At 40.7% G+C, this 9,478-nt stretch overlaps 1 long non-coding RNA gene across 1 annotated transcript; it reads left to right on the top strand.

Moving 5' to 3' along the window:
- Positions 1-1,550: 1,550 nt before the first annotated feature.
- Positions 1,551-9,237, top strand: LOC132882843 (uncharacterized). The gene is made up of 3 exons (XR_009654247.1): positions 1,551-1,709; positions 6,536-6,593; positions 8,936-9,237. It is a non-coding gene; the product is annotated as an uncharacterized LOC132882843 (long non-coding RNA).
- The last annotated feature ends 241 nt before the right edge of the window (positions 9,238-9,478 follow it).

The raw sequence follows: 9,478 nt of genomic DNA, 5'->3' as shown, positions 1-9,478 counted from the left end.
ACTTCTGTCTATTTTAAATTCTTTTATTTTAACTGTTCAATAACCAACCACAAATGCAAATTCCTTGTATGGGAGAACAGACTTGGTAATAACTCGGTTCTAATTCTGATTCAGATTCTAGTAGTAGATTAGTTCATATATGACGACGACGACGATTACTACTACTACTACTATCTCTAGCCGCTTTATACTGTTCTACAGGGTCGCAGACAAGCTGGAGCCTATCCCAGCTGACTATGGGCGAGAGGCGGGGTACACCCTGGACAAGTCGCCAGGTCATAACAGGGCTGACACAGAGACAAACAACCATTCACACTCAATACGGTCAATTTCGAGCCACCAATTAGCCTAACCTGCATGTCTTTGGACTGTGGGGGAAACTGGAGCACCCGGAGGAAACTCACGCAGACACGGGGAGAACATGCAAACTCCGCACAGAAAGGCCCTCACCAGCCTCGAACCCAGGACCTTCTTGCTGTGAGGTGACAGTGCTAATCACTACACTACCATGCCGCCCCAATAATAATAATAATAATAATAAAAAACAACTCGGTTCTAATTCAAATTCTAGTTGGAGATTAGTTCATATATGACTACTACTACTACTACTTTTAAATAATAATAATAATAATAATAATAATAATAAACTCGGTTCTAATTCTGATTCAGATTCTAGTAGATTAGTTCATATATGACTACTACTACTACTACTACTAATAATAATAATAAAAAACAACTCGGTTCTAATTCAAATTCTAGTTGGAGATTAGTTCATATATGACTACTACTACTACTACGACTAACAATAATAATAATAATAATCTCATCTCATTATCTCTAGCCGCTTTATCCTTCTACAGGGTCGCAGGCAAGCTGGAGCCTATCCCAGCTGACTACGGGCGAAAGGCGGGGTACACCCTGGACAAGTCGCCAGGTCATCACAGGGCTGACACATAAACACAGACAACCATTCACACTCACACCTACGGTCAATTTAGAGTCACCAGTTAACCTAACCTGCATGTCTTTGGACTGTGGGGGAAACCGGAGCACCCGGAGGAAACCCACGCGGACACGGGGAGAACATGCAAACTCCACACAGAAAGACCCTCGCCGGCCACGGGGATCGAACCCAGACCTTCTTGCTGTGAGGCGACAGCGCTAACCACTACACCACCGTGCCGCCCCAATAATAATAATAATAATAATAAATTTGTAATAGCAGTAGGAGTAATGTATAAATTTTAGAACAATGTATTATTATAATAACCATATTATTATTATTATTATTATTATTATTATTGTAGTAGTAGTAGTAGTAGTAGTAGCAGCAATGTATTAATTTCAGAATTATTTATAATAATAATAATAATAATAATAATAATAATAATAATAAAGCTTTATAACCTGCTTTTAATTTTCACTTCTATTTAATCTTCTCTTCTATTTTTCATTTTAACTGGATTTGTTTTAAAGTCTATTTTTTTTTTTTAATATCCTCTGCGTTCCGTCATCCGGAACAAGCGATTTCGTCATTTCCGGCCAGTGGCGGACGCAGGAAGTAGTGCAATCAACCCAAGATGGAGGTTGGAGCTGACAAGAAGGCAGCGGTTGCTTTAACTAAACACTCCTACTGGTTCGACTTTTGGGTTTTTCTGCTATTCGACATCGCCTTTTTTTTCTTCGTGTACTTTGTTGTTCCATAAACGGTAAGATAAACAACGTTACACAGCGAAACAGGCTACATGCTAACATATTAGCTGGCTACCTGGATAATGTCACGTACACATGTGTTTACACAACCGGCACAAGTAGATGATTCATTTCGCTGTGCGTCTTAATTTATGAAATAAAACAGAGTTTGAACAGGTTTTCTGGGCCAGAGAGTTTGACAACTAAATTATTCTTCGATTAATAAACTAATTCAGTTGTGTAACTTGGAAAGCTTAATATAGACGACGCCCTTAAAATTTAAAATTAAACTGCTCCAGTAAACATTAAAACAGGTAAATTTTTCCCTAAAAAGTAATATTTTAACTTTTTTCCATATTTTAGCTATTTAACTTAAATATTGCTCAGTTAACGTGGGGGTAAAAGTTAAAATATTATTGATTGATTGATTGATTATTGTCATTAGATTAGATAAAACTTTATTGATCCCTTTGGGAGGGTTCCCTCAGGGTAATTAAGATTCCAGCAGCATTGTTGCAGATAAACAGAGAATAGAAAATAGAGAAAAAACTTTGATAAATTAAGTATTTACATATACAAATATAACAAGAATAAGATATGGGAAAGGGGGGCAGCAGGAGAGGTATTGCACTTTATATTGCACATTGTCCGGTATTGTTTATTGTCAGGCTAGGCTACTGCTCCTTCCCGTCCTCTGTCCTCCTGTTACCCCCCAGAGAGGAGTTGTACAGTCTGATGGCGTGAGGGACAAAGGAGTTTTTAAGTCTGTTCGTCCTGCACTTGGGAAGGAACGTTCTGTCACTGAACAGGCTCCTCTGGTTGCTGATGACGGTGTGCAGAGGGTGACTGGCATTGCACATTACTATACAACAAAACACTATTTGAGGGCTCAGATCACAGCAGCAAATCAATCAATAAGTAAATATATATATATATACACACACACACAACTTTTTAAAAGCAGCATAATGGCATATAAGCAGCAGTATAAATTGTAGTATGTAATATTTTTTTTTAAAAGATTTTTTTGGGGGCTTTTTTCACCTTCATTGGACAGGACAGCGCAGAGATAGGAAATGAGCGGGAGAGAGAGAGAGAGAGACGGGGAGGGATCCGGAAACGACCCCGGGTCGGAATCGAACCCGGACCCACGGCATGGCGCCCCATCCACCCGAGCCACGATGCCCCCACTATGTAATTATTTAATGTAGTCAAACACAGTAAGGTGCAGAGTGAGAGTCCAAGTCTGGATCAGGCCTCCAGCAGAGCTTTTACAGTCCTGGGGAAGAAGCTATTTTGGCGTCTTGTTGTTTGTGACTTTCTGACCCTAAGCCTTCCAGAGGAAAGGGTGTCAAAAAGACATTGTCCGGGGTGAGTGCAGTCAGTCCTAATCTTTGTGACTTTGTTTCTCAGCCTGGCAGAGTAGATCTGTTCCAGGGATTGGAGAGGGGTACCAATAATTTTAGATGCAGTCCTGATGAGCCGCTGCAGATCTTTCCTGTCCTCTGAGGTGCAGCTGGAGAACCATACTATGCATCCATAGCTCAGAACACTTTGTATGGTGCACTGGTAGAAGTTGGTGAGGAGCTTCTGTGAGAGCCCAGTTTTCCTCAGGGATCACAGGAAGAAGAGTCTCTGCTGGGCCTTCATCACCACCTCTCTGGTGTTCACGCCCCATGTCAGGTCCTCTGAGACGTGAACACCGAGGTATTTGAAGCTCCCCACCTGTTCCACCTTCTCTTCAGCGATCACCAGGCTGGCATTTGTTTTATCCGCTCATTTTCTGAAGTCAACGACAAGCTCCTTTGTTTTGTTGGTGTTGAGGAGCAAGTCGTTGTTCTGACACCAAGATGTGAGGGCCTGAACTTCCTCTCTGTAGGCTGCCTCATCGCTGTTGGTTATCAACCCCACCGCAGCCGTGTCATCTGCAAACTTGTATATTTGGTTTGAGTTATCAATGGGAGAACAGTCCTGTGTGAAGAGTGAGTAAAGGAGTGGATTAAGAACACAACCTTGGAGGGGGGGTGCCAGTGTTTAAGATGGTGTTGGATGAGATGAGGTCTCACATGCTGTGGTCTGTTAGAGAGGAAGTCCTTAATCCAGCTACAGAGGTGGTGGTCCAGGCCCAGAGACAGCAGCTTGTTGACCAGCTTGCTCGGATTGACAGTATTGAAGGCTGAGCTGAAGTCAACGAACAGTATCCTCACATACCGTAGGTGTCAGGGTTCTCCAGGTGAGTCAGTACAGTGTGGAGCATGAGGGAGAGCATATTAGGCAAGGCAAGTTTATTTATATAGCACATTTCATACACAATGGCAGTTCAATGTGCTTTACAGAAGTAAAAACAGTAAACAATAGAGAAATAAAATTACATAAAATAATTTTATCTTTATTCTAAAATAATTAATTAAAAGAATTAAAAGAAAATAAGAATTAAACAATAGTAGAAATAAAATATTAAAATGCCAAAAAGAAAAAGGAGAAAAAGAAAGAGAAAGGGAAAAAAAAAACTAGCAGAATAAAATAGAATAAAGTTAAAGTAAATTTAAAACATGCAGAGAAAGTAAAGATTATAAAAAATGTAAAAATATTAATTATTTAACAGAAAGCATCTGAAAACAACTTGGTCTTTAACCTAGATTTGAAGCTGCCAACAGCAGGAGCATTTTTAATGTCCTCTGGCAGTTGGTTCCATAGCTGTACTGCATAGTAGCTAAAAGCTGCTTCACCACACTTTGTTTTAACAACTGGTTTTAATAGTAAATTTTTCTGTTGCGATCTGGTAGATCTGATTGGGTTAGGCCGCTGCAACATATCAGAGAGGTAATTGGGCCCTGCACCATTTAGAGATTTGTACACCAGCAGCAATGCTTTAAAGTCAATTCTGTAGCTTACTGGAAGCCAGTGAAGGGACCTTAGATATTAGGCAAAAATGAACTGTTTAATGTGTTTACTGGAGCAGTTTGAGATTTTTATTCCAGAATTTTCCACCCACAGAACCTAAATCACTAACCGCATTAAAATTGAATAATCATGATAAAGCTCATATTTAATTATCATCAATTCAGACTGATTGACTTTAAACGTCTCTCTTCTATAGGGAATCAAGTTAAACCACTTGGGGTTGTGCTGTTTTATGAAAATAATCAACACAGTGATGTGCAGTGGCCAGACACTAAAGGGAGTCAGTTTTACCACTCTGAAGTTTATTTTTATTTTTTTCCTAAAACAGCATGTTTTAGTTCCTCTGATACCACAAGAAGTCCAGTGCTCAATTAATTAAAGACCTAAATGTCACACGGTCTATTATGCTATGAAATGAGTCGATTTTATTACTTATCTTAAAGGTTCCAGCTCAGTCTTCCCAGACGCCTCGGCACTAAGTAACAAGTCGCCATTTTTGATGCCGTTGACATTTCACTGTGATACGTTTGAAAAACAATCTACAACAACGTGGTGACATCGTAGGCTGTAGAGCAGGGGTTTTCAAAGTGTGGGAGAGTCAGCCCCCCCTCAGAGAGCAAATAAACAACAGCACCCCCCCCACACACACACACACAATTTTTGTTGTTGCTATACTTAATGTTCCATTCGTATTTAAAAAAAAAAATGGTTGTTGTACACACATTTTTTTCTTTTACACATTTTAAACATCAGTGCTTTTTGAAAACATCTTTTTTTACACATTTAAAACATATGAGCTTTTTTAAAACCTCTTTTTTTTTTTTTTTTTACACATTTTAAACATCCGTGCTTTTTTTTTTTTAAATCTTGTTTTACACATTTTAAACATCTCATAGCATCGTTAGCGAGCACCTCTTGGCAGACAACACACTGTGGCAGTGGAGCATCTTCAGATCCAGTCCATGAAAATCCAAACTTTAAATAATCGTGGTCATACTTCCTTCTTTTTTTGCTTGGCCCAGACTGTCTTCTCACTCACTGTAGCTTTAGGTACTAAAAATCGATCCATTTTGTCTCTGGCAAAGGCTAGCTGAAGTTCGCTAAATGTCCGCAATAGTAACTTATTCTGGTTTATTTTTCCTCACGTTGCGCCCCCCCTGAAGAACTCTGGTGCCCCCTAGGGGAAGCACGCCCCACACTTTGAAAAGCCCTGCTGTAGAGCATAAACTGTAACATAAAACTGAATATATTTTTATCAAAGTTCAAGAAAGAGAGAAATCATGGGAGTTTGAGTTCACTGATGTTCACAAACTAGTAGGATTGGAGAACCATAGACGCATCATTCGTGATAACTGGTCCCTTCTACGTACAGGCTGATACTCAAGTCGTCATACTGTTGTTCTGTGACGATGTCTTCCATTTTTATGAGGGAACATTTTCTTGTAAAGTCTCAGCGTTCAGCTAGGCGAGTGTGCACAAAGAGAGAAAGCAGAATTGGAAAGTTCAAGACAGTCGCAGTCACGTACTGGCCTGTATGAAAAGAAAAACAATAAATTGGATTCTGGGAAGAGTGAGCTGGACCATTTAATAGCAGCTATAAACAGTTAGTCAGTCATTCTCTTATTTTTCTCTCCTTTGAAGTTAATAATACAAATGCAGCAAAACAAAAACCGCAAATCTGTTTCCACCTATTACATTGATTACGTTGTGCGTCTGCCATACAAGTCCCTGGTGAACTTGTAGGAAAAACATTTTCGAAGGAGTGCATTAATATAAAACCTGTATGAGAACAGCAGTTTAGCTGTAATAAAATGTTAGAACAGCAGCGATTGTTTTCAACGCTGTCCCACTTTTATTGCATGTGTACATTGCTTCCAAAGCTACTTGGACATCGAAAATTGTAACTCTTCTTCGACCTGTCTGTAATTGCGGTTCACAGAAACCTGGGTGTCATGGAAGGACCAGAGACTGTGGCTCATCTGGACAGGAGATGATGGGTACGTGATTCTAGCACACACTGCTTACAGATCTCACAACGAAAAATGTCAGCACGGTGTTGTGCTTCAAAACAGGCATTCTGTAATTGCTGCTCAGTTCTGATGATACTCAGGACATTTCCTGTAGTGCTGTTACCGTGCATGGTATGGTTGTTACGGCTTCACAATCTGGTGAACAGTCAGATGGGTACCTCACTAAACAGATTAAAATGCATTTCCTTCTATTACTCTACATTTTTTTATACATAGAGTATACACACACAAGGAAGGGCAAATATGACTTCAGTGTCATATTTACTTAAAAAAAAATAGCGAGAGGATATTACACCTGGCGGCACGGTGGTGTAGTGGTTAGCGCTGTCGCCTCACGGCAAGAAGGTCCGGGTTCAAGCCCCGTGGCCGGCGAGGGCCTTTCTGTGCGGAGTTGGCATGTTCTCCCCGTGTCCGCGTGGGTTTCCTCCGGGTGCTCCGGTTTCCCCCACAGTCCAAAGACATGCAGGTTAGGTTAACTGGTGACTCTAAATTGAGCGTAGGTGTGAATGTGAGTGTGAATGGTTGTCTGTGTCTATGTGTCAGCCCTGTGATGACCTGGCGACTTGTCCAGGGTGTACCCCGCCTTTCGCCCGTAGTCAGCTGGGATAGGCTCCAGCTTGCCTGCGACCCTGTAGAAGGATAAAGCGGCTAGAGATGATGAGATGAGGTTGTTCCATTGTGTGTCGTTATCAATGTTGATTTTAAAAGTAACTAAGTAACTTACACAGGGAAATGAATACTGAAGTATGAGTGAAAAATACTGTGGCGAGCGTGCAAGCATAGAAGAGTCTGGAGACAGAAATCTTAGTTTCTCAGTTGTTAGCCTGTGCTACTTGCTCTTGATAGCACTGGCTTGACTGCTTTATTAGCATTCGCTAACACTACTGATGAATGCTACACCGGCAGGAAGATGACTTCACTGCTGCGCTGACTTGCGATTAAGCTCGCGTTGGCCTTCGAGAATGCTGATATGAAGACGGTGTGTATTATAATAATATTGGCTGGCTTTTTTTCATGGTATATCAGAGAGATCCCATTCAGCTACTCGTCTTCGACTCGTTCAGTATCATACTAGCTGAATGGAATATGAGTGAATAGACCATGAAAGAGCCAGCCAGTCTTATTTAAATATGTTACTCAGATCCGTGATGTATTTCGTATGAAAAATGCAAGTTTTTCAACATAAGAAACTTCATGTGGGCGGCACGGTGGTGTAGTGGTTAGCGCTGTCGCCTCACAGCAAGAAGGTCTGGGTTCGAGCCCCGTGGCCGGCGAGGGCCTTTCTGTGTGGAGTTTGCATGTTCTCCCTGTGTCCGCGTGGGTTTCCTCCGGGTGCTCCGGTTTCCCCCACAGTCCAAAGACATGCAGGTTAGGTTAACTGGTGACTCTAAATTGAGTGTAGGTGTGAATGTGAGTGTGAATGGTTGTCTGTGTCTATGTGTCAGCCCTGTGATGACCTGGCGACTTGTCCAGGGTGTACCCCGCCTTTCACCCGTAGTCAGCTGGGATAGGCTCCAGCTCGCCTGCGACCCTGTAGAAGGATAAAGCGGCTAGAGATAATGAGACGAGATGAGAAACTTCATGTATGCAAGCCAATGTGTGATTTACTTTTTATTATATCTACACATTCACAAACAAAAAGTCCCCAAATTTATCAGAACAATTCATCGATTTCCTCACAAGTGGGACAGAGATTTATGTCTCGGTTTTGGTTCTCCATGTTCCGGATGTAGCTTGTATGAGAAATACGAGTGGGGTATTTCTCAGTAAAACACTCGTGTCCATATAATACACACACATTCCTTCTAATTTTCACCACTGGTGAAAATTGTAGTTGATTAATACCGCGATCCTGTGAAATTCTTGAACCCTAACACCCCTAATCATATGCTGCCCTAATGTGATATAAATCACATTAAATATATAATATTCCTCCAAAATGGCCTCTACATAGTTATCTCATGGTACAGCTCTGTCCTTTGCAGCTTCGTGCAAAAGTTTGCACACACTTGCTGCACAATCCAAAAATGTACTTAATATCAGTATAAATGTTCTCTCATAATCTGTCGCACTTTATTAAAATAAAAGCATGTGTTCCTCCCTTTTCCACTATTGACAACCATTTTGGGGAGCAGCAAACTTGAATCTGTAATAAATCAAGCTTAGTATGATAAGCACTGAAATACAAGCAGAAGCAGAATGAGGCCCTGTTCCTTTTTTTTTTTTCCTCTCTCCCCAGCAACTTTATTTCCGAAGCATGTTTAAACATAACTCGTTCTGATCCTTTCATGTCTCATGTTCATTCACAGCTTTCTCATACCTGGGTCCTGTGTGTGTGGATTCAGCCGAGCTCCACCTGTCACCAGGATACTGAAAGTGCACCACCATGTCCCTGCTGAGTCCAACGCACTACAGCTTTAAAACATGTCCCTAACATTCCATTACAGGCTCTAATGCCCTGCACAGAACACTGATTAATAAAACCGGCTAATTTATTTTTGTATATTTTGCCTGTTAATAATCAAAATGTGTTTGTGAGCACATAGTGATTATCAGAGTGAATGAGATGTAATAAACTGAAGTAAATAAAATTCATTAAGCTATTTTTCAACTGTTTATAGGAAGTTTTCTGTCACCATTTTGTGGTTTTCTTGTGGTGCTCGTATTGATAGATAAATAGACTGTAGCAGTCAAATAAGAAAAACTGTAAATATATTTTAAATATACAGGGTGTCCCAGAAGTTAGGGGGCATATTGATCTACATTTATTATTCCGGAGTGCCCCCTAACTTCTGGGACACCCTGTATTTGGAACTACAGCCTTGTTGGCTGAGAGTGGTAAGTGTTACTGT

The sequence above is a fragment of the Neoarius graeffei genome, chromosome 3, assembly GCF_027579695.1.
Source record: "Neoarius graeffei isolate fNeoGra1 chromosome 3, fNeoGra1.pri, whole genome shotgun sequence".
NCBI lineage: Eukaryota > Metazoa > Chordata > Actinopteri > Siluriformes > Ariidae > Neoarius > Neoarius graeffei.
Note: the sequence above shows the minus strand (reverse complement) of the source record. Positions and strands in the feature narration are given on the sequence as shown.